The sequence below is a fragment of the Dromaius novaehollandiae genome, chromosome 1, assembly GCF_036370855.1.
Source record: "Dromaius novaehollandiae isolate bDroNov1 chromosome 1, bDroNov1.hap1, whole genome shotgun sequence".
Taxonomy (NCBI): Eukaryota; Metazoa; Chordata; class Aves; order Casuariiformes; family Dromaiidae; genus Dromaius; species Dromaius novaehollandiae.
In genome coordinates, this window is record NC_088098.1 from 136,564,506 (window position 1) to 136,591,208 (window position 26,703).

At 38.0% G+C, this 26,703-nt stretch overlaps 1 long non-coding RNA gene across 1 annotated transcript; it reads left to right on the forward strand.

Moving 5' to 3' along the window:
• The first annotated feature begins 12,257 nt into the window (after positions 1–12,257).
• LOC112995647 (uncharacterized) lies at positions 12,258–22,829 on the forward strand. Its single transcript, XR_003262221.2, has 7 exons — positions 12,258–12,350; positions 13,431–13,524; positions 14,707–14,817; positions 17,866–17,890; positions 18,285–18,657; positions 20,377–20,454; positions 21,664–22,829. It is a non-coding gene; the product is annotated as an uncharacterized LOC112995647 (long non-coding RNA).
• Positions 22,830–26,703: the final 3,874 nt, after the last annotated feature.

Below are 26,703 nucleotides of genomic sequence, written 5' to 3' on the forward strand. Positions count from 1 at the left end.
GGGGGAAAAAATGCCTAGAGAGCATCACAAAGTAGCAGAAAAATGAGGGACATTATACTAATTGTTAGGTCAGTTTATAGATAAGTAGGTGTTGACCAAGCCAGATAATTAGCAGAATGGCTGAGTATAGAGCCCAGTCTGTTAATCTGCTGTCCACAATGCTTTCTTCAGAACCACCCTTTTATTGCACTGTCATTTGCAGCTTGCTATTTTATAAAATATCCTACATAGGCTTCATTGAAGAGATACTCAGTCATACAGGGAGAATATACAGAAAACAAGGTGAATGTTATTGTCAATAAATCTAACTGGGAAGATGTCATTGTCAGATTTTCCCTATGTTAGCATTCCTAATGATGTAAATCACTTTACCTGAAAAATTTAGGAGTGAAATTCTGGCCCTACTGAAGTCAGTAGATATTTTTCCATCAACAGATGAAGCAAGAGGATATTCTGTATATATTGTCTGCCTGAGGCAGGTTAGATTCAGATATAACAGGATTGTCTTATGTCTAACTCAAAGCTGGAACTTAAGTCATGATTCCTCATTATAGAAATAAAGTTTCTGGTGTTTCTTTTGCCTGTGTACAGAAGAGCATTTTCTAATTCCTTGGCATTAACCTCTGTAAGACGTCTGTACCCTGTAATTGGCACAGACTCTTGTTTGCTAGAAAAGGAATGAGGTAATCAAATAGTGAGTAAACCAGTTGATTACTCACTGGAATAGGCCTAGTACGGTACTTAAAGAAGAAAAGTGTATAAATCACTAGAACAAACAGCTTGATCAAAAGTTATATAGTACAGCTGGACATGAAGTCATTGCTGCCTAAGGTATTCAGAACCCTGTTCTGAGCTTTGGTTATTTGAAGCTCTTCCGATAATAGTATACCAATGCAGAGTACATGGATTAAAAGAAATCCTGCCCTTTCCAACTGTCCCCTTTTCCCATTCTGCCCTAAACATATCATTCAGGATTTTTTCTCACATGCTGAGGAACAGCTCTCCATGTACATAAAAGAGAAAACCTGGATTTCATTGTTCACCATGGACTGACAAGTGTCAGTCAAATGCTGTGTTATGTTAATACACCGTTAATGTATGACAGCATACTGTGACTGCATTAATGGTTTTTCAGGTTGTTTTTGAACATGAGCAGTTTGACAGAAGTGGTACTCAGATGTTAGGCCTGCCCGCTTGCCAGCCCCAATTGTTCTTACATGCTTTCAGTAGCCTTCTTCAGTCATTGATTGATTAGCTTCATAGCTCATGGTCATCATCATCCAGAATTGCTAATTTATACATGTTCACGTTAGTAAAGATTCCTGAGCCCATCCTTTGTAAATCATCTGTTTACATGCACTTTTAGAATGATTCATTTTTCTGGATGTGTTTCTGTGTTTTTCTGCATTTCAGGAAGGACCTCAGAATCTTTGGCATTTTTTGGCATATTCATTTCGTTACCTCTACAAAGCTTTTATTTTTAAAATGTATTGACTTTTTTTAATTGCCTCTCCCACCTATCAAGACCCCTGAAAACATATTAAATATAATATCTACTGTGATAAAACAATGGTGAAAAAAGGAAGAAAGTCATAAAAAGAACTCATGTCTTTTCCAAGAAGACAGCTTTGCCCCAGTCAGACTAGCCTTCTCTAAATATTTGACCTCTGCAGCGCGTTGTGATGGAAACTAGTTTTGGCATATTTGGGACACAGGCTCAGGGAAATACAGTTTGCTGGATCTTGCTAAGAAGGCCTTGCTGGCAGCTCCTCTTACAGAGGACCTGAGTGTTCTATAGTTTCAGCCTTCACAGTATTATGTAGGAGATCCCTCAAAATGGGTAAACTTGGGATCAGCTTCAACCTGCTAAGTTGCAAGGGGACAGCCTTGAAGCACCAGTGCCAAGTGAACAATCAGTGAGGTTTAATTTTGCAGGAAAACTGGTGAGTTCTTCACTAGCTTTGTCTTTCCAAAGTAGGGTCCTTTGTGTAGAATAAGTTGCAAAAATGCCATCTAAAGCTGACAAACGTATGGTGAGACCTTCTTACCTGTCTCTTTGCAAAGGATTAGCTGATGCCTTTGAGCAGAAGTATTGTATGTTTGTATCATTTATTTAAAATAATAGAACTAATAGAGCCCTAGGTACACTCACTGTTCATTTGAAGATACTTCTTTAATTCTGTTACACTTTGATTATCTTGCAGTGGTGACATCTAGAAGTTGTTTTTCCACAACTGTTTCACCTATAACTTCACAAATTGTCCATTTCAGTTTTAATTTGTTTGTATGTTGGTTCACATATATAAAGAGAATCAGAATAATATTTTCAAAGATAGTTTACTGATCTATCTTCAACTGCTGAGACTTTCTGATAAATCAAGCTCAAATTAATTATGGATTGGCCAGTTAGTCTTACTGCATATTTTTTGTACCAGTAAGTACTTATATGTATATACAGCATATGATTCACAAAATTATGGCTTTCTGTGACTAGAGATTGCTTGGAAGATAAAGGAGAAATATTTTAGTCTCTCTTTGAGTGCAGTCATAACTCTGTGTGTGTGTGTGTGTGTGTGTGTGTATAGCATATATATACTATATATATCATACGCACCCTAAAACTAAATGGTTGTGCTTTTTGTGCCTTGGAATTTTTGTCTTAGTCCTGTTAATATTGGTCAAGTAACCTAATCTCAACAGTCACATACTTTTTTAGATGTCTTAGCAGGCAAACCATGAGTTGATTTGGCATGGAGACTAACCTTTCACCCCTTGAGGTGGTCCTGTCAGAACGTAAGAGAAGGTGCATAAGTGGATTCGTGTGTAGAAGCTTACATAGTTGACTGTCTCTTTAGTGATTTCTGTGAGCATCACGTTCTCACAGTTCTCACAGTAATACAGCTCTGTGCAAAAGTGCAACACATTTATTTCAATGCTATTTTTGTATCTGCATTCTTTTTTGTTGTCTTTTCAAAACTAAGTTTTCTGCTGCATTCATATACTCAGTGCATAGTAATACAATGTGAATGTAACTAATGAAGAACAGTATCCTAATGGTGTTTTAAGCACTAATGGCTAATAAGTTGGCTATTTCCTGGCAGTTAATGGCCATCTGGAGGAGTTCTTAATCCGTCTGGCCATTAACTGCTGGGAAATGATTGGCTTGGAGGTTATTATTGCTCTTATAAATGACATAGACTTTTTTCCCTCCCACTCTCTTCAACGTCCTGTCACATTGACTTGCAATCCTTAAATGGTCTCCATGATGTGAACGTTTTTCATGACTTCAGATGTTTTTTGTAGCTGTCCAAAGTGTTTTCTGCATTTCACAGAGTCAAAAAATGTGATCTCTGCCTTAAACAGTCTATAACCTGAGGCTGCAATCTTGCATTTGTATCTACGCAGGAAGCATCTTGCATTCACATGACATTCTGTTTAATTGAAGGGAGTTCTACAATGGAAGGGAGGTTTAGATCTTTCAGATAAAGCTGTCAACAGCGTTATCTTGGCAGCAATCATATCCATTGCTAGAGCAGATAGCAGTAAGTAACAGAAGAATGATATGCAGGGAAAAATAATGGTTACAATGATTTTCTGTGTTATGAGAACATAAATTAACATTGATATAACTATGAGTTGCCATACTCTTCTGTGTCTTCAGCCTCCATTTCTTCTTTATCCGCTATATTTTAGATATGTTCTAGTGCAACATTTTAAAATTCATCTTTGTTAATTTTGACTGAATTATTTAGGGAAACCCATGTTTCCAAATTCCCCCGTAAGAATTTGCTTTGCCAGCTTGCCTACAGCAAACTTAATAATATCTTGAGATTGTGCTGAGCCCACTGCCTATCATGACCTGGTTGTTTTATTGGTTACTTTACTCCCCTATCCATCTGTGCTGATCTTTGTCTTAGTGTATGATATGGCCATACTGTAAGTTCTCTAGGGCTTTTGTTTTTGTATTTGTACAGGATATGGCACAATTGCATGTAGTCCATGCTTGAGGACCTAGATGTTACATTAATGCAAAGATGCTTGAGTAAAGTTGGGCCTGACACCTTAAGGATTTAGAGAGAGAGCACAGAGGAATTAAAAATAGAGTATAGTTGTGGAAGGGCATCTTCATGTTATGGTACATTGCTGCTGCAGGGAGGCAAAGGTGAGAAGGGGAAGGACTGGAAGGATGAGATGTAGAACAAAAAAACAGAAGCAGCTGAAGCAAGGTGTCAGGTGAAATAAAGTTAGTATGTGAATCAAACCCAAACACAGATGATTATCAACACATAGTTTACTTAACAAACAAAAGTTATCCTAGAAGATGCATTGAGTAGATCTGAGTGAGACCTGTGGAAGCAGCTGTTAGAAGAGTGGGCTGGTCCAACACAGAGCGTTTAAAGAAGCAAAACTGGAGAAAATCTTGGCTGATCCCTAACCAAAAATCTCCTTGACCACACAGCTTATAATATTCCTAGAATTATGAACAATGGATTATAATACAGTATCTGGATGCAAATTATCTGATTTCTCCATTCTGTCAAGAAACAACTGTTCCTAAGAGAAGAAGAACAGGGAGGAAGACTAATTCTTTTTTCGTAATGTCTTAAGACATGATGTTTCATACTTTAGTTACAAATTGTAATTGGGTGAGGAAGTTAAACACAATTGGAAATGCACCTTAGAAATTAATAAATAGTGCATGCTTGAAGAAAAGCATTAAATGAAAAATGTCCTTTCAAATATCATTTGAAACCACATGTTGAAAGAATTTATGACTGCTTTGGTATGCAGACCCCACTGCATTTCAGCCCCTCTTCTTTTATTTCATTTTTTAAATGTTGTTTTGGTTAGTTTGGAAATAAATTAGACATATACAAAAAGTTTAGTAAATCAATTCTGATGTGTAGAAGGAGAACTAAGTGTGGATATAGCATATTTTTCTTGACATATTTTTGTCTATTATACTTGTGCTAGAAACTACGGTGTCTGTTGGGGCAGCTGCGATTTCAATAGGCTGCATAGGTTACATGTGGCAATGGTTTCTTCTCATAATTAAGAACACATTTACGGATAAAACCCAGGGAAGGAAGGAAGGAATGTTAGGAGTGATAAAATTAACGAATTTTCAATGGAAAGTCTTTGAAGGGCATGAAATATAGGTAATTCTTTGTTTCAGAAAGGAAATTTAAAACTTCAGTTTGGTTCTGATATGTGTGGTTGTTTTCTTTAATACTGAGGCTGTGGATTTGGTTACACTGTCAAACTGCTTGCTAGGGGCCAGTTCATGAACTGGTTTAGCCCTTACGTAGGGAGCTATCTAGTGGAGGTAATAGAGACTGTATGAGTAAAATTACAAGAACAAAAAGAGAAAAGATGAAAGAGCTTCAAGTTTTAAACTTATTTAATACTTATATTTGTCTTATTTAATACTTACATTTGTCTAGAAGCACTGAGTAGCTCATAGCTTATAAATGTATACTTAATTTAAACTAATACTTGATTTAAATCCATATTGTTCCCTTTGGCCAGGAAAAGTGAGGCGTGTCATCTGTGTGCTGTCATCTACAAGCTCTTCAGAAGGCTTTTCTTGTCTCGTCTTTCCATTTTCCTGGTAGACACTGAGAAATCCAATGTAAAATTAGTTCATCCTGAGGCTGAATTAGCAATATGTGAGGAGGTCTTTCATTGTGGGAGCACTTTTTGGGCAGCCATGGAAAAGCCATCAGTGAGCTGGGGAAGTTGTGTTGTCATAAGTCCACTGTGGAAGCAGATTTCAGAAGCAGAAGACTCCAGTTCTAAAAAGGAGAGAGGAGGAATCTAGGTGCCTGAAAATTGGTACCTCTGTCCTTTTTGAGTGTGTCCAGAATTGTCTCAGTTTTGACAGAGCCAAGCAGCTCTGTACCTATCTTATACCCAAGTCTTTCGGGGATCCATAAACCAAGCAATTATCTGAGCGTTTAAGTGGAAGATTTGATTCTTACATTATCAGGATAGAAATTATAGCAAAACTGCATAGACTATACTAAGGCAGGTTCTCTCTTCCTGAAAGCATGTTGTCTTTTCTGTGGAAGAAGACTGATGTCTTCTTTTACCCTTTCTGAGCAAATGAATCTCATGTGCTTTGCTTGAACAATCAAACAGCATCAAGGGAAAGGGTGGAGAGTTTTTGGTGCTCTCAACCCAACCTATGACTTAGTGTAAAAGTACTGCCTGTGGTCAATGTAGGTGTCAATTCTCTCAGGCTGAAGAAGGTATTCAACTGGGTAGTCCAATAGCCTGAAGGAGTGCAGTAACAATTAGACTATCATATACCAGGGGGAAGGGAGTGGGGAAACACCTGCCGCCTCATTTGCTCCCTGTGTTTGAAAAGAGTGAGTGGCACCTTTGAAAGAAAAGAATGAAGGAAAAGCTCTTTCTGATAGTGCTGAAATTTTGCCCTCTGGGGTGTCTCTTTCTATAATTACCTGCCTGTGGCATCAGTGGGTACCCCTTTAGTGTAGTAGTGTAACCCAAGTCAGCACTCTTCTGTCATCATGGCTGCATGAACACTGGGTACAGTGACAACTGATGGCAGTAATTTTTTACAGTCTGAGCTAACACATCCACATTCTGACAGCATAGTGAAGTGACCACTTTCAAATGGAAAAGGCAGTGAAATATTCATGGAAAAGTGACTTTTTTTGTTCCCTAATTCAGATTAATATTTAGAGCGTCTATATGTACCTAATGACCCAAATGCTTATCTGAGTATTTTGCTGTCATTACTGATCATATTTCAATAAGTGACAGAATAATCAACATTGCCACTTGTGCACTCTATGGTCCTGTCAAAACAATGCTAGTGCTTCTCTTCTCAGGTGTAATTTCCTTAGCTTCAAATTCAGACTCATACACAGGTGTGCAAGGAATTAGGGCCTTTATTTTCAAAACATCTTTGGGAATGTAACAGAAGAAACCTGTTGCCTACATTCCCACATCAGCATGGGAACCTGGAGTCTAGTCTGTGAGCTCAGTTAATGAACTGTTAGCTTATGTTTACAAGCTTTACTACTGCAGGGCCAGGAACCATTCTGAATCCTGACTTATTTTATTTTGATGCCCTGATGTAAATGACCATTGTACGAACTGGAACAGGCTTCATAGGGAGGTTGCAGAGTCTTCATCCCTGGAAATATTCAAAACCTGACTGCACATGGCCCTGAGCAACCTGCTGTAGCTGAATCTGCTTAGATGATGTCCAGAGGTCCCTTCCAACCTTAACGATTCTGTGATTCTATGATCTATTCTGTGTTGTAAAGCTGATGTTCAATCTAATTCCTCTTGATTTTTTCCTAGTATTCCTTTTTTTTGTTCTCCGTTGTGAAACTTCCTTTTCAATGCATGTGGATTATGCTCAGATGTAAAACAGCTCATAAAACCCTTAGGATGGTATTTACCTCCACTACCTTTAGAAGTCCCTAGCAGAGGCATCCACTGCAGACCTGGTCACCCTAGATGCTCTTTATAGTAGTACATCAAGAGATTTTTAGGGTACTGTTCACTGGCCTATTTTTGTTGTTTATTTTAAGATAAGATGAATCATCCTGTGATGTATATGTCTATCAGCTATAAAGGGAGCCCAAAGTGACAGTTCAGATAATCCAAACTATTGGTACATTTTGGGTTATTTTGTCCAGTTTTTTACAGTGTCTTTTTATGAAGTTTAAACTATCAATCATTTCTGCTCACCTTTGGTGTCTGACCTTCATCCACTGAGAAAGCAAGATGCATGCAATATATAGCTGTTTTGTTATTAGAAGAATGAGGAATGAAATAACTTTGTGTTATTTTTTAGTAACTTCTCATCTGCTTCAACATCCAGAGCCTTTCTGAGATCTCCTTTATTTTTTTGTAAGCATTCCTTTTCATGTAAAAACTGGGCTGGAATAACACTTGTTTTCTAACTTTGAAATATAAAAAAACTTATGTTATAGCATTGGAATACACTGGATACACTTATTGGCTGTTCGTAGTACTAGATTAGGCATAAGCTTCACAGAACATTGCCATTATGAATAAACTCAGTTTACTTCATTTTTATCCAATGTGTATAAATAAAAAGTATACTGCAAGCAAGGTCTGAAACAAGTTATCTATAAAAAATGCTCTGTTACTTTGGTTCAGTGATCTCAGGAAAACTATCACTTCAGTGTTCTGATAAAAAAATTTGGTGAAAATGACAACTTTATACTACTCAAAGCAACTGCAGTATGGTCAACTGCAAAATCTGGTTTGGGAAGTTGTCACTGTTTGGCTACAGAGTCCTTGCACTCTATGCTGTCCTGTCCAGGCAGAACACAAAGTCTCCGTTGAAAGATAATTTCTTGCAAATGTCCAGTAATCATTGTGCAGCCTGTTAGCCAGGGAGCTCCGTTTGGTTTGTTTGTGGATCAGAACCTTCTGGTCAAAGGTAAGAGTAAATAGCTGAGAACAGTCAGCAGAGCCCAGGAAAGATGATGCCTATGATCATGTGATATTTGAATAGGCTCTGTTAGCACAGAAGAAGATGAAGACAGTTTTCCTTCTTCAGTATTTTCCAGGCAGTTATGCCAGCACTGTATCAGCTTTTCATTGTAGCTGTATATCAATACAGTACAATCTTGTGAAGCCTACTGCAGTCTCTGGGACATCCCATGAGGAAAATACATTGTAGGGTAGCATGGGAACGAAACAGTAATAATTTAGGGGCTTCCTTAAAAGTTGCATTAGCTTTGAATAGCTTTTAGACCCTTTGGTAGAATTGCAAAGGAGAAATATGGTTCTGTGTTATATTCTATGATATCAGTCAAACCCATCACAAGGATTTTTTTCTTTTACTTTGTCTATTAAATTCAACAGGCCTTCAGAAAAGAACATGAGCTCAGCAGCAACTGTTTCCAGGAATAATCTCTACATTGTTAACTTCAAAAAGAAGAGGGCTCTATCAAAACTGCAAGGTGATCAAATCTGGCAGCAGCTTTCCACTGAGGAAGAGATGATGGAAAATGTCTGTCAGCATTTAAACATAGGCAGTCTTCTGCTGACCTCTTAACCCTGTTCATTACAGCTGAATGGCTTGATAATATGACAGTCCTTGACAGTAACTAGCTTGGCCTCTTTTATTTTGTTTTAGAGAGGACTGATGTATGTTTTGGATAACTTAAATGTCTAACTCAAATGTACTTACCCTGTCTTTTTATTTGGGGGCAACAAGCACGAAAGGCTTTTCCGATGTACATCTGGAATTGCCTCTTAACTAGAAATGCTTCCAAATAATGGTAAGCCAAGTAAACACCCACTGGAAAAAAATATTTTACTGCATTAATATTCCTGGTGGATATTTTCATTGGTTTTATTTATTCAAGTTCTAGTCACATCACTTGCATGGATGAGATTGCATAATTGCCATTGATTTCTACACAGAATGTTTTTGTATAAAACAGTGTGATGTAACCCTTTGAACACTAACATTTTCCGTCTTGCCAGTGAGCATCAGGCCATGGGTGGTATTTCCTCTGATTTGCCTGTAATTTCTAGGGATAGGGGTAGTATTTCCAGCGGAGGGTAGTAGTGCTTAAAATTTGATTTAAATTTCCCTTGATCTGCTGCAACACTGAGTGAGTGGTGATAACATGTGCTTACTATAACCTGATTTAGTTCCTGCTTACTTTAAACTCTGTGGAAGATCAGTCATGTCTCCATATATGCTATTAATTTCTCTCCTTTTTCCCTCTTGTCTTCTGAAGAATCCATAGATACATAAGTACTTACAGAGAAACATGATCTTATGCTAGAGCTGTCAAGCAGAAAGGAGATGAGACTTTTCTCTATGACCTTCCTTTTTTGCTATGTGACATGATGGACTTCTGCTGAGTGCACATCTGAAACATACAGAGGGAGGAAGCTTTTTAAATATTAACTTCAAACTGTTCCCCCTCACCCAAGTGTCCCATCTGTTTTTCCTATTTGTTTTCTTGGCTCCATCTTTTACTTTGAACTTTTCTTTTTCTCCATTGCCACTGTATATTTATGCAGCTGACATTATAATTTCATTTGCCACAGCCATAGTGCTACTGCTGTAGAAATCTTCCTCAACCACTTCTCCATTTACCTAGGGTATTGCAGCTAACTTCAGAGGAACAAAAGGAAACCAGCTGGTTTTGGATAGTGATCCTACACACTGTTGTACAAACTGATCACTGTATCCCAGTAATATCTACTGCTATGTGTATTCCAGTAGTCACATCACACTTGTGTGAAAGTGCGTTCATGTTCTTCTGCTGAGGTTTGGACTTGCTTCCAAATGGATCCTTCCTTACGCAAAAAGCCGTTCCTCTGTAAATCTTACTGAGTGAAATATCTAACCTATACCTCTGCAAGTGTTTCACCTCTGTTGGAAATAGAACTCTCTTTGTACCTTCTGATCTCTCTGCTTTCATGCTACTATATTTGTCATTCAATTCTGTAATGGAACAATTTATTTCTGAAAAGCTTTTTAAGATATGCTTCGTATGAAAACTGTACATATGAAAATTTGTTCAATTAAACTGTCATTGAAGTAATGCTGTTTGTAGAACCTGACTAGTATATAGCTCAGTATTTCTTCAAGTCCTGTTAAATGGTAATGATAATCCTATTGAACAAATTCAGTGGCTCACCTGATGATATGACTTAATATGCAAGGCTAGTATATCATGTAAAAAATAACTTTCATGTTTGTAAATGACCTTTTTCCTCCCTGCTTCTTTCTTAGCCACATGCATGTACAACATATGTACCTGATCTTCAAGATGGACAATGAAGTCAAACACATATAGCTTTCCTAAAGGTAGGAAGCTTACTGTTTTGTGGAGGAGGGGAGGGAGGGGGGTGAGAAGAGGAACAGAATGCACTGTGTATGATTGTTCACAGGGTATACCTTTATAATGTGAAAAACATCTGCTTTTGCAATGTTCTGCATCCTCAGTGTTTGAAAACATATCAAAAAAGGCAATTACCTATGCCCAAATTCTGCTTCAGGTACAGAGGAGCACAATCATTGATGGGAGCTGGGTTCCTGTGCATGAGAACAAAGTATCTCTATTGATCTAAAATATCAGTTTAAGACAGTTCAAATTCCACTGACTGAAAATCAACAGGAAATGGAAGATGAAATCCCAGCCTGATATGCCTGACTCTGAAGTGTTGAACTGGAGAATGGAAAGAGCCTGATTACCATCTGGAGGTGACTTATGTGGAAAGAATTGGGTGCCTCACAAGAGAAACCATGGATGAACAGTGCAGCTGACTATGTAATATTTTCACTGCTTTCTTGATGGTGAAAGGTCAAAGTGTAGCAATAAGAGGACTGAACTTCATTATCACAAAGGATGCTGGCCTTGGTGAGAGAAGATACTTCCTAAACTTTGTCTTCTGTATAGAAAAGCATGTCCTTTTATTTATAGGAATAATATTTGTGTTCTGTCATCATTCAGAAAACTCTTAAGTGAGAGTTTGGGCCTTCTACAGCTTTGGTGGAGGAAGGCTGCTTAGTTAGTGCTGAATAAGCTTAACGCTTACACCTTTTGTGAGGGAAAAAAAGAAGCAAAAGTAAAATTGTTGGCTATCTAGATTTATAAGTGAGGAGGCATTCCAAGTACTTTCATAGATTATCCACTGTATTAATTTGAGGGTAGATATTGAATAGATATTTGGTGGAGAGAATTAAAGTGTGACAGCTCAAACAATACTATTTTTCCTGTGGTATTTCAAACCTCTTGTTTCATTCCTTCTTTGTTTAGCTTCTGTAGGTTTGTTGATTGTCAGATTGCAATGGGAAGATGAATTACAGATGCCAGTGGTAATCAGATGTTTTCATGTATAAATCTACTACAGACAAACTTTGAAACAGAAACAACGTAGGATTAAAATGTGTATTCACTTCACAGGGGCTATTAATGTGTCTACATCTTGATTTCATTTCTTTTAAAAAAACATGGTTTTTAGAGACCATTACTGTGTAGAGTGCATTTTTCATGCCAGTTAGTTCATAATAGCCTACCCACGGGCCAGTTTCAAACAGAGGGACTGAAGGGGAGAGCTGACAAACAACCTGATTCTGCAGATTTCTTGGAAACAGGCAGGGATGGAGATTCTATTAGAGCCTTCAACTGAAGGAGAGTGCAGTATGAGTACTCTTACTGTCCCCATAAGAGTGGGTAATGTAGGTGCCGTAAAACCATGGGAAAGTCTTCACTCAGAATTTGCACTTCTTCAGCATGAGAAAAGTCACACGGAGTGAATGGAAACCATAAATAAAGAGCAGCTGAAATCAAAAAGAGATGCATTTCCAGGTAACTACTTGTTTTAATTGTCTGGGTGATTCCTTTAAGCTAGACGCATCTTAGAGTTAAGCAGCTGGTCAGTGACTTTGCTTTCTCAGCACAAGAGCAGCTGAAGCAAGGCTGTGGGTTTGGAAGCAGTGCATTCTACATCACTGTAAAGAATCCAGGGCCCCATCCTGCAGCCCTCAATCATCTGATAAACCTTCCACTTTGGAACAGTTCCCAACAGATCATGGGCTAGTCACATTAGTCAAGGATTGCCCTCAGAGTTAGCATAATCTCAGTGGACTGATACCATGTCTTATCCTTAGAGAGTAAAATTTGATTTGTTTGATAGTTTCTTGTAAGATTTTTCTGCATACTCCAGCTGAAACTGTTATTGTTTGCAATGTCTTAAAAAGAAATTGCATCTCAGTCCTTCTTTGTATTGTAACTTTATAGTTGGAGTGATTTTTTTTTCTTTTTTTTTTTCATTTTTCCTTGGGTGTTTTATTTCTCTTGCAATATTTTCTGCATATTTATTATTTTGATGGTGGACCTGGTGTATTGAAGTGGAGAAGCATTTTGCTTTCCATTTGCCACAAAAATCTGTTTCCAGAATTTGAGGGTTTTTAAAAATATTTCTTTGACAATTTAAAACCATGAAAATGTTCCCATAAATTTTAAAAATTATGGTGGGAAGAATTTCCTGCCCCTTTTCATCTGAAATATCATAGTGCTAAACCTATTATCAATCTATGATGAATTAAAATTGCAGATGACAAAAACACAGATGAAAGCAGAAACAAATCAAGGTTGATTTATTTTCATTGCTCAAGGTGTGAGAAATGCAAAATCATTATTGCTCCAGGTGTGAGAAATGCAAAATCATTACACAATCACACACAAAGCAAAAGTATCAGGTCCTTTCAGTTTTCATAATAAGCAGTGCTGTTCATCTGATAGGCAGGGAAGGAAGCTGGAGGATGTTCCTTTAACCCGAAATACCTTTCTAAGAATAAATCCTCTGGGAGGATGCAGTACTGTTCTCTAGGGTAAGACCATCCTCAGAGAACTGAATTGACTTAACACTGTTTGGTCATTCTGCAGAACTGTATCAGCCAACAGGACTGTGCCAAAACCAACAGAGTCTGCAGTCTGGCTTGAGGAGCAGAGTGTGTGGCATCCAAAATCAATTTGTAAGGTAAGTATAAAAGGAGTGGGTTAGACCTGCAGTAAACAGATTTCAAAAAGGAAGGATTAGGTGGGAGATTTAGAGTCTATGGTGTTATTTAGAAATCAGACCTCGCTTTGGGAGTTAACTGCAGCTGGAGATAAGGTATTCCAAAAGGTCATAGGGTTTCCTGAAGTATGCATTTCTAGACTTAAAGATGTGGGAGCTGGAGAAGAAGTTGGAAGAAAATTATTGAGGTATACCCTTCATTTTGAAAAATGATAAAGTAGAAGCAGAAAAGAATGGCTAACAGGAAAAAGCAGGGATTTAAAAGGCATAGAATAAAAGAGATGAAATTTTTGAGAATTTCAAATAATTAAGCAAAGACTTTCAGTTCATGTTACATGCACACGGTACTAGGAAGTTGAAGGATTTTTAGCACCAGAGATATTACAATTCAAACATATTAATAAAGTGTTGCACAGCTGCACTCTTGAAGAGCCCTTGCACTCTTAATTGAATTTCTATATTATGCCAAAGCTACTTCATTTCTCTTTTTATTATAAGTGAATACTGAGAAATACCAATCTCCTCCTGCCAATTTAGTTTAGTAAAGCCGCATTCCTGGTGCTGTGGGGTCTCACACACTGTGTGCATAATATGTTCTGCAGCATAAAAGACTGTGAAGGGTCTTCTGTCATGTACAGAAATATGCAATTATATTTTCATGCATATAAAATCTGAGTCATGTGTAAATGCATGCAACAGCTCATCAGTGATCAGGTCATACCTTGTGTGGGTAATACAGTGTATGCTGGCATCTACGCTGGCATCTGTTTCCCCATAGTCAGCTTTCTCTTCCCAAAACTCTGATTCCTCCCCTTCTGATTTTGTGGGGATTATCTGAGAGGGCAGGTTGTCTGAGGACATGGTTTCAAGAAGAGGTGTTTTTGAAAGCATGTACATGATCTGTTAGTAATGGTAGTTAAAAGACTGAGTGGATTGTTGTACAGTCATCTGTGGATGACTGAAGGATGGGGAAAATTTATTTCAGTAGAGATTTCTCATGCCCAAGAACAGTGTGCTGGGTTGGACAATGTCAGTGCAGTGAAATGAATCTCAACCCCTTCCTACAGTAAAAGGCTTATAGTGTAATAAGTATCACAAACTTAGTACTAATACATGACTTTGAAACTACCTATTTTCTAACAGCCTCAGCTGTCTATGCAGAGACTGCCTTTCCATGTGTTGCTATGCAAGAACATGGCTGGTGAACTTACACCCAAAACTTGCTCTTCTTTTTTCCCCAGCCAGATGACACCGGTAAGCAAGACCCAATTATCTGCATATTCTGGGACTGATGCCCAGAGTGTGTGTGTGGGGGGGGGGGATAGAGATTTTTTGTAATTATTCTCTGCAGTAGTTGATAAAAAAGCATTATATAAGCCTTTTGGGGAAAGCTAGAAAATACACAGCCTTTGGAGGTAGCTCCAGGGGGTCATGTACTTAGAATACATTTTCTTAATGCTATGCTGAGACTCAAAAATAGCTAAGACTTGCATAATTCTTGGGGCAAACACATCCATGGTCTTGATGGATAGGTAGTACTGTGTAACTGAGCACCAGTAACTGAGTCAGGTGCATGAACGGGCATGCCATACTGGCTGGTGTTAGCTGATGTGAGAGCAAGATGTCATTTTTAACTCCTTTAGTACAGTGCACTAAATCTGCACCTTATTATAGCTTTATATCCCATTTGAAGGTCTCAAGGCTGTTTCTAAGAAAAAGCAAATATTCTGCATCTAGCAAGCAGGAGGGCAGCAAACAGAAGCAGGTATGCAACTTTACTGAAGTTACACAGGGGCAGGATCAGAAGTTGAAACTTTTTGCCTGGCTCCCCTGCCATCAGAGGAGATCTGCAGGGCTATCAAATGATTTCTTGCACACAGCAAGTGGAGGGAATGTAGAAAGTGTGGTCAACATAATTCAGTGGGATTACTATCAGCTGGTAGATTGCAGATTTGCTCCTGATACAGTAGTAGCCCCCAAAAAAGGAAATGTGATGTTAGCCTGTTAGCAGTGACTGAATGTTACAAATATTAGTGAATCTTATAGTTATATATTACAGAATATATATAATTAGTGAATATTATAAACATATGAATCTTTCTCACTGTCATATTCTCACTGAAAATTTGACACAGAAAAAATCCTTTCGTTGCAAAGTTGAAATTCTGGTAGCAATATCAACCTGACTTCATTAAAGAAGAAAGCATAGAACAATGTGGAAAGAATATCACCATACTTAAGACTTTGATTAATAATAGTACGGAAAGTCCTTCTAAAGCCTTCTAACATTAGAAAACTTAGGTCAATTGTAGAGTTTTGGAGTTTACCAGATATGTATGTGAGATTCAGTATAATACCTCTAATGACACTATTATACATCTCAAATAGTAAACCACAGCTTCTATTAAATGTAATTATTTCTCCTAGCAGTATAGCAGCATAGTTCAATACAGAACAAAAGCTGTTTTCTTACATTTAAGTACTCCCCGCTGCAGCCTGTATAGTAAAGGTGTGGCTGTTAGACAAGTGTAGTTAATGGAGGAAAGCTTCTAAAGATGAAAGCAAGATGTTATGCCAAAAGAAAGAGAATGAATCACATAGGAAGTAAACTGATTTACAGGGAAATCATTTGCTAGATACTAATGCTACATGATAGCTCACAGAAGAGAGAGCTAGGTAGAAAATCTTGAAAAACAAAATTGGTCAAATCTCTAAATAGGGTACATTATGTTACCTGTATTGAAACTATATTAATGGGAGATCTTTCTCATGGTGTTTTAAAGCATTTCACAAAGAAAGGGATCATTATCAGTAGGAAAAAAATATGCTCCTAATCGAGTAAACCAAGCAAGCTCTGGTAGTAATACAGTGGAAATACTGTGAGGAAAGTAATAAAGTGCATAGAATTTTGGCATTTATATTTTAAAGTCAGGGAAGGAAACTTCCAGATATCTATTATGAGGAAAAACAGGGCAGATTTAAGCACTTCCACCACAAAGAGATTTATATGTGCTTTTGGTATATTATATATATATACCATCCATTCATCTCCATCCATTCAAAACAAAGGCAGAAAAGGGATTTATTGGAAATCATTTCAGAGACAAAAAATATGTCTAAAATCCTAAAGGACTTGCAAAAAATTTTTGGAAGACCTCATTTCACCTTGGGAAAAGAAGGACATGTGGTTAAAATATTTAAATTAAGATGAAGCAACAAACCCAGATGAGCTACTTTGTGAATTCCATAATAAGTGGATAAGTGATCTGTTCAGTTATGTGGCAAAATAATTTAAAATGTTTCTAAGACAATGACAGTTTAAGAGAAGCAGAATAAGAATACAGCTGAAAAACACTCTGATTTTACTACATTGCTATAAATCTGAAGGAGTCGCTTTCAACACTAAAGACAGGAATCCATCTATACCTGAGCTGGTTACTCTAGACTCACCTTAGAGTCAGTAGAGGGAAGTGGGATCTTGAGGACATGATCCTCTTCATTCCAAAGGAGATGTGTGTGCTTGGTCAGATGAATAACATCCTGAAAGTGCTGTTTTTCTCCATTGACTAGAAAGTGAGTTTAGAGTGACAAGATTAGACATAAACTTCTATATTGTAGATGTTTAAAGTTAGATGAGATGAATCCCACCCTCGGTACCAATAATTTCCTTTGACATGGTGTGGTTGGGCTCAGTGAAAGGAGTTTCAGAGTTAGACTTTAGATTTTTTGATGCACAAGACTGCTAGATTCCCTGCAGGCAAACCTGGAAATACTGATTTGAGACTTATTCCACAATGCTTGTTCAGAGCACAGGTGCACATGTGTGCAAACATATACATACAAAAACATGAGAAGAAATAGCATATACACAGCAGCAGTTCTCTAACAGGGCCTACACATAACCCCCGCACACACACAAATGTACCCTTAAATCTGCCTTTGATGGAAGTGCTACATTCTCCTTAGGAAGTTGGTTATGATGAGTAATTATCTTGCTTACTTGAAGTAAGTTATAAGATAGCATTAAGAATTCCCTCAGTCTGCTGCACTGCTTCATTTGTGTCTGTGATGTTGGAAGCAAGGAGGAAAGACCCCCTCAGTAAATGTGGTGTTACTACCCATCACTCAGATGGTAGCTGTACCTAAGGGCTTACAAACAGCTCACTTTCCAAATGCGTGAAGTAACTCAGCTCAGCTCAGTTCAGTGCAGTGCTCTCTATAAGCTTATTAAAAATCTGTATACTAACCTTAATTTTTTTTATCTGACTGTATTTCAATGGGAACATGCTTTTTTCACACCAGACCTGGCCTGACAGTGGGTATGTAGGTAAGTTGTTGTGTTGTGTGTGTGTGTGTGTTTTTTTTTTTTTTTTTTTTTTTTAATTGAATTCTCCCTAAAGCTCTCTGGAAATGACATTCTTGCAAAAGGCAAGATGACAAGATTTGCAAATACATGAAATCTTTCTCTTAATAAAAGTAACAAAAGTCTGTGACTGAGCAGACCAACGTGTCAGTGGATTGACAGCTCACCATCTGCTTTCATTTCCTCTTCAGTCTTTGTTCGCATACTATTGATACTACTTTGTTTTAAACAAAAATGCCCAAAGAACAGGTTTATATTAAGAGATAATTATTTACATGTTTGGTATTACCTATCAGATCTGTTTTACCACATACTGGAACTGATTTAGGACCAAACCCTCTATACTCCTTTATTGCAGCAGACCTCCGTGCGTGCATGCTGTTACAGGACTGCGATGGACCACCCATGGAGAGCAACTTGAAGGAGAAAAGCTGCACCCTTGATAGTGCGCTTCCTAGCAAAATGACTTAGATATTGTATTGTGGCACTTGACTTTTTAGTGCTGCTGCTATTAAACAAAGATCACCCCCCTACACAGATGGTAATTTCAACTGTGAATTGTGGCTGTGTGGTTCATGCAGCCCACTATAAAAGCAGTGTCGATTTAGGTTGCAGTGCTCTAAGCCTCCTAATACCTGGGAGAGCAGAAACCAGATCATGGTGGAGAATTTCTATGTCTTTTCTGACTCCTGCTTGTTAAAGAGAGGACAGTGGGGCAATATGTGATCGAGGTAAGGATATCTGCACTCCTTTTTCATACCCACACATGCAGGAAAGTAAGTAGCCTCTTTGTAACAACTTTAGTTTGGTGTAGTAAGTGGATGATTAGGAGAACGCAGGGACATTTTATAGCTTCTACCTGTTCATGCCTGTAACCCTAATTCCCTTCCTAAGATATATAGAACAAACTGTAAGTCTGCTCAGTACTTCTAACCAAAATGAAGCAGCAATAATCAGTGTTTGAATATGTATGTTGTAATTTGATTGGGCTGCACTGTAGGTCTCAAGATACTAGGAATTAACTACTTGATTCTCAGCACTGGGGGAAGGGAAACGAGCCCACTGTAGATTAAATACAGTAGCCAATAAAAATCCTATTTTATGAAAATACTACAATTACACGTGAAAGCCAGCCTTTCCAGGTAGCTTTCCCTGTGTTTAGCTGTGTTTTACAAATGTTTAGACAGCTTACTCTAACAGCATTTAGAACTGCTTTTTTCAGTGAGACCCTTATGAACTGTACTCTTAGACTTTGCTATAATTCCTGGCCCAGGTTAGCAATGGAAAATATTTCTTATCTGATTTGGCGGTATTTATAAGTTAAGGAAATTTAAGATGTATTCTGTCTTTCAAAACTTATATTTCTTGATGTAGAAAAAATAATTGCACTGGTAAAGTATCAGAAAAATCTCCCGTGAACATTTATGTGATTGTCTTAGATGCCACTCTGCAACTCTTTTGCAAGAATTTATGTATAAATAGCAATGTATTTTACATATAGAACCTAGGTTTATATACCTAGGTTTTTTGCGGTATTATAAATAGATACAAATGTTGCAGGATGTTGTCAAAGCTCTGCCATTCAACCATGAAGCCAGAAATTGACAGACCAGCAACAGGGCATAGAAGCATGTTTATATTTATATGCAATGTGGTTAATAACATTGCTGTTCCTATCCATCCCTTAGAGTGAGGGAGAAAAAATGATCCCATATAAAGTCAGAAGCTCAATTTTTTGGCAGACTGGTACTAGTGATGTCTCAATCAGAATTCTCTGGAAGGACCAAGGAAAACAAATTGTCCAGGAAGTAAATTGTCCATGTGTTCTTTATTAGAAGGACATTGTTGATATATACAAACTGCAGATTACTTCATTTAAAATCATATATGTCACCCTGGAAAATGATACTTAAGGTTTAAATGAAGTTGATACGACAGTGAGGACCTCATGGGACAGTTCCATAGTGATAATGAAATGCATGCCATAAGATTATAAAGGCCTTATTTGAATAGGACTGTTCACCTACTACAGACTTCTTTTCTTCATCTCCTGTTCTCATTCCCCCCCCTTTTTTTTTTTTTTACTGTATATTAGAGTTCCTCAGCCACTTCTTACCCACAGTTGATGCAGCAACAGAAGATTTTGGACCATCCTTCATATCCAGTATTTGAGAACATGCCAAATGCACAGAGCTAACTCACAGGTGGAAGAAAAAAAATGGCCTTTTTTACTTTGTAAACATTTTGGATGAACATTGAGAAGGAGTTACTCTGAGTGTATTTGAGAAAGAAAGAATTCTTGTAAGGATTTTAAAGTGATTTTACAGAATTATAAATATTTCTGAGTAAAATCAATTTCAGTAGTGTTTTGAAAGAATGTACTAATTTCAGAGTGTACAACTCAGTTCATATCACTTCTTTTCATATTTAAATGTCTGTTTTATTCAAAGGTCCTGATGATGCTAAACAAAAAGTAGGACTCCATCACACAATGTATTGACTGATGGTGACTTGGGTTTGAGAACAAGGTAACTCTGCCCTAATAATTGTAACCTAATGGTTATTTCTTGATAAGACTTCAAATGAGAGTTGTTAACATTGTTGCTGTAATTTTGGGCTCATCACCTTCCTTACACCTCCCTACACCTCCCTTTTAACGTATAAATTTAAGAACAAGCTCTCAGATTTTCTGGATCAGAAGGATCCTAAATATTCCAAAATGCTTGTGCTTCTACTGATTGCTAAACGTTGTTTTCTTACATTTCATGATAAACATCAGTCCTTCACATTCTGGATTAATGGCAAAGTCTGGATTGGAAAGGGGATCTTTCTATTGACTTCAGCAGGAACAGGGTTTCACATGGGCTGATCATTCCTTTTAAATCTTGTTTGCAATTCTGAAAATTTAAGTTGTCCAGGATAAAGTCCTCCTTTTCCAAAAATACTACAATAGAACAACAATAATAGGACTGTAATTAAGATACTAACTGCTCTTCATGTGAGTTTGTCTTTACTATTGCCTGCTTTTCCAGCCTTGGGGATCATCTTTTGAGACTGTAATGGGGACATATAGTATGTCTTTTGGGGAGCAAAGTAGACATTCTGGCCCACTATGAGTCTTGATGGATCTACATCCTGTAGGGATCTTCTCATCCTCTTTCTGCTTTATTTCCTCTTTTGCTATGTTCCATTTCCTGTTTTGTTGAATTCCCTCTGTCATATTCAGAACAATAATGGGTGGGGTGATATGCATGGTAGAGAAATAGTCCTAACATGGAGTCCAGTGTGGCAGAAAGATTCACAAATTAATCTATTGAAATGCTTTTGCTGTATTTGCTTTGATCCCTCATATATCGCAGAAGACAACCAAAAATAGGACTGTCAGTGTTGCTCGGATCATAGGCCATAGAGAAAAAGATGCACAAAACATTTTTAATAGCAAACATTTTCTAAGCCTCAGCTAATCTCTTGGACTACTTGTGTACTGCTGGATAAAGGACAGAAAAGCTCTCTTCCTGAGGCCAAGGGACTTACATCCACACTGCTTCAGGCCAACCTTTCAGGCTAGAATTTAAGAGCAGATCTGCTGAATCCAGGCTATGTAGTATTTGGATAGGCATCTCTTCTAAGCTCCATGTGATCTTCCTGTGGCTTTGTAATAATTATCCATTTTTTAGGACTTTTAAAATGTCATTATTGTTAATGACTTAATTCTTATATGATGATTATCCTTTTAGCATGAAGCTGAGGATGTGTGCAGCATGCTTTGGGGCTTGGCAGGAAGACACTTGTGCATGTTTGAAGGTGCAAAGCTGGCTTGAAGACTATCAAAAAGCTCTGGGTGAGGGGAATCAGTGAATCCCCTTGCTACTGTTGTGTTCCTTAATGAAGAGACTTCTGGAATGAACTGTCACCAGAACCATGCCTGGGTGTTGTCTTGGAGTGAGCTAATTGGAGTGGTCCTAAGCAGGAAAGAAGATCCTCCCTTGAACCATGCGCTAGGATGGAGGAGCAGAGGTCCAGGACTAAAACTCTCTGTCTATCTCTCTTTTGCATTCAACAATGTAGAGGGATCCTCACTTGCCAGCCAACCCTGAGAAGATTGCTGGTGGGCTTGCAAAATGCCAGGCCTGAGACCAGACCAGACCAGAGAGAGGCATTCCAGTCCAGGAATCAAGTAATGGTCTTTTTAAGACAGAAAAAAATGAAATGAATATAGAAGCCTTTGGGAGACAATGTAGTGATACAAATGTAGCCTCTGAACTAAGCCCAGGAATGTTTCCAGTTTTTAGGTTCAGGTATGTCCTAGTTACGTCCCAACTCTGTCCTTGGGAGACATAGATATATATGAGACTCTGTTCTTCCTGTGCCCTGGTTTCTACAGAGAGGAAAAATCCATCAGGGGTCTGTGGAAGGGTTGAACTGATTTGTTGATATTAACCCAAAATGTTTTCACTACCATAGAGCAGAAAAAGGGAAGAAGGGGTGGCTAGTCATACTACATGTTAAAACCTGCTTAGTGTCTTTTACAGAGCAATGACAATTATTTTTGGAAAATCTAAAAATATTTTACTAGGTTTTCAGCTGCCCAAGATTTGGCATCTCTCAGATAAGGTTTGTCTTCCCCGAAGAGTGTGCTCTCAAATTGAAGACATCACAAGGCAAAGGAACAAGAGTTGAAGATTTAGGTATAAAGAAGGGATCAATTATTTTCTGCAGTATTTTAAAATGCATTCAAGATTTGATATTAAACCAATCATGTTTTTCTAATCTGTTACAGCAATGATAGATTCCAAGAAGTTTTTTAGATAATTAAGTTTTAATTTCCTTAGGACTCACGTCTGCCTGTTTTCTTTGGATTTTTGTTGTTGTTTTTTTAATAAACATTGTTTCAAAATCTAAATAGTGTTCACTATCTATATTATAAATTATTTTATCAAATTTCTCCAGTGCATGTGAGATTTACCTTAGCAGTTGATGTGAATTTAAGAATCTGTCATTATTTTACTTGGTACTTGTCTTTACCCCTCTCCTTTTTTTTTTTCCTTTTAAACAGCAGAGATTTGTTTGGCATTCCCTGAAAATCCTCCTGAGCCTAGAGGATTTTGTTATCAATAACTTGGCCAAAAGACAGTGATAGAGGCTGAAGTTATTGGTGTATTCATCAAATACCACCAACAGAGTAATTCTCAGATGGATAAGGAGGTCTGAGGTTAACCCTCAGAGTTGTCCTGACATTATAAAATACTCTGTGTAAAACCTTATGGTGTATATGGCCAGCTGGACTCTTATACCACTCAACACCAGGAATGGTGGGTGGTACATCAGACTTTCTGCATTAACTGAACACAGACGCAGGATCTGGCACTCAGTGTCAAATGGAGGGAAGAGCAGACAGCAATATGATCCGCACCAGAAGTGGGTTTGTGTTGGGCCTGAGAGCAGCAGGCTCAAAGGTGAATGCGACCCAGGGTGTTCTCTGTGCCTCTTTAGGACTCCTGTCCATTCAGAAGCTTTGGTGACAACTGGTGTTATGTACCCTGATGTCTTAAATACACAGCCATAGCAGACAAGTAGCTTGTTTCATATAGGTCACAGACCAGATGATGATATTCATTGGGTCTTAATGCACAGGCAACAGAGTTTGATTTGAACTATTACCTTAGGCATGAAAGCTCTTTACAAAAGCCTGTTAAGCAGCCCATATTTTATTGTTTTTTCAATAAAAAGTGCAGGATGAGAGTGACAAATTTTGTTTGTTAGTATATATTATTAATAGCAACAGGATGTAATAAAGACTGGAAGCATGGTTTTCTTGGAAAAGCACACAAGTGCTTTTGTCTTTTAAGTGTGAAAAAATCATCCTATTAGAGCCAGAGATGAACTTTGTAATATACACACTTTACAGTATACATTTACTTCTCTAAACGTCCACAAGAGAGAGAGATCATTAATTCTCCCCTGCTGATGTTAGGGAGCTGATTACTCTTTTATTAGCTTAGGGTTTGTGAATGTTAAAGCAGTAAAACCAAATGTAAATAATAAACATTTCATCCCCAAATTTTAGCTTGCATCATATGGGTTTTCTTTTCAGATTACTAAATTTTTACTGTAAATTGTCCTCAAATGGATATAAGGCCTGAAGTTAACTCTCAGGACTTTGCTGTCATTGTAGACCTCTCTGTGCATTTTCTCAGGGTCAGTTCTCTGCAAGGTCAGTCATGATGATCCTTGTACTTGATCTGAGGCCATTTTTTTAATATATGCATATATTGCTCCACAGATGTTGCTTCAGGGTGTTACAGAAAGAGCAGCGAGAAAATCACTTTTAAAAAACAGATGTATAAATGCACCCTTCTGTTGTCAGCCTCTTGCTCTCATACCTACTACAACATGGTTTCAGTTGTTTAGGGGTTGTATCAAAATTTGCTTTCTCTGAACTCCTTTGCTTCTTTGCCTCTGCATGTTCTCTCTCATCTCTTATTTGCCTTTCCTTGTGAAAATGACTGCATTGAGAGTGGTGTCTCAGTTCTGGAGAAATGTTGGGTGAAGCCAATTGTTTTACTGAATTTTTAATGCTGAAAGGTCCTGGAAAAAGTTTCAGTGCTTTTGATGATGACAGGACGAGACAGGAAGGTGAATACAGGCGGCTTTAAGCTATCTTGTGCTTCTGGCTTGGCCCTTGTTAATATTCCTCAAGGAGTTCCTCAGTGGCCTCAGGAAGCAGAATATTGTCACAATATACTTTGCCCATATGCACTGGGTCAAGAGTATGGGACTGAGCCACATAAAGTTCTCCTAGGTGGCTGTTTGTTTATCCCAAGGCCTCATCTCCCCAGCAGGATGTTAGAATTAGAAAGCAAGAAACACGTGAGCTCTGGAACTTGGCCAGGCAGAGGAACTTGAGGTATTCTGTATTACTTTTAACTAAAGACATTTTTGAATAGGCTGGATATGATTAAAATGGCAAAAAACAAACCAAAAAGGCAAATTTACATTTTAGGTAAATATGATCAGTTGAGAGACTGGGTTTTCTTCTGTGGTCCTACTGTGATGAATTAAGTCATGCTTACTATCCCTACTGACTGCTTGCTTAGGTTGGTGAAATCTAGGCTGATGTCTAAAATGAAAAGATGTAATCTTGAATCTTATAGCTTCCACTTCCATTTCAAAGCCTACCTGCTTCGAAGAAGTGTTTTGATGATTTGGGTGAGGCTCTCCAGGAACATTTGAGGGTGTTCTCATGGTAAGGACCACTTCAGAAAATATCTCTACATGAATTCAGTTTTCACTGACAAGGCCCATAATATGTTTTTGTCATTTTGACCTCCGAAAACACAGCTGTCCCTAGATTACATGAGTATCTTTTTGTCTAATGGATGTTTTATGATGCTACTGTAGTCACAAGAATGACATGTCAGATCTCCCTAATGTCCTGTAGCTGCTCTGCTGCCATTGTCTGTCCCATGGCCACTTGAGTTATATTGCCATAGGACTCTACAGCACTGGATAAGCAAATGGAAATGTTAAAAGCACATCAGAGTCTAAGATGTGTTGTTGCTGTTCACTATGGAAATACCTAACATTTTGTTCTGACCGAAGAGTAATTGACAACTGGCCCTACCTTGTCCTTAGCAGCAAGAGTGCAGAAGTGCTCCTGGTGTACAGGAGGAACAGAAAAGTTTCTTTAACCTGCTCAAGACTTTACCCACAGACTGCATGGTTAAGGATATTGATGTCATCTGCAGCTACATTTTTCTCTTGAGAAATTATAAGTTTGATATGATACAATAAGTGTCTATTCAGGTGTACCAGTTGGTGCAAGTTGCACATAACCTTAACTCTCAGGGTGATTTAGCAACAGTGCCGTGTATACTTAAGCACATGAGGACCTATTGTTATCATTTCCTCCTTGATAAGCATCCAAGAGTTCATCTGTTTTTGCTCTCAATCCATTCAGAACTCAGCAGTCTGGATACTCATTGTGCTTTGCAGTTATGCTTCCCTTGCTTATTATACAGTAATGGGTTATGAAGTGCTAGATTAAATGTAGGCATTGAAATATTGACTTTGAAGACATACTCTTGGTATCTGCTTCCTTCATGGCTGTATTTGTGAGCTGTTTCAGACATCCCCCTTGAACAGGTAGTGATCTTCTGACATACTTAGTTCTTTAACAGCAGCCAGTATTTTGGAGTCAAGCTGGAGACAAGGCCCTTGTTACAATAGGTGTCAAGGACAGCATTTGTTCCTTGGTTTGTCTGTCTGTCTTTCTCCTTTCTCCCTCCCTTCCTTCCTTTTTTTTTCTTTCTGTCTGTTTGTCTTTCTCTTTTTTGTCTCTGTCATTCCTCTCCAAAAACTTGTGAAGTCTTTTATCTTTTGCTGTTTAGCTTGCCTCATTTCTTTGTAGGAAGAAAGCAAGGACTTATAAAAGTGACAAGCAAAATAAAGAGTTGTGAAAGCCATTACATGCCTCTGTAATTAAAGTCTGATTATCTTTCCAGTTGTGGCCTCATTAACAATGATGTAAACACATGTGAAGACAGGCAGATACAGAGCTCCCATTGTTGTAGATTTGTTGATTAGCAGGAATCTAGAGATAGGTCTTGCTCTCTTGATTTGAGGCCATGGGGATTAGGTCCCTTAAAAGTTGAGTTATATACACACAGAAACACAGGAAGCCCTGCTATGAAACACCAATTTCTTCATACTTAGCCTAGCTCTGGGATGCTGAAGCTGTCCTTCAGCACAGCAACCATCTCCTCAATATATTTCCA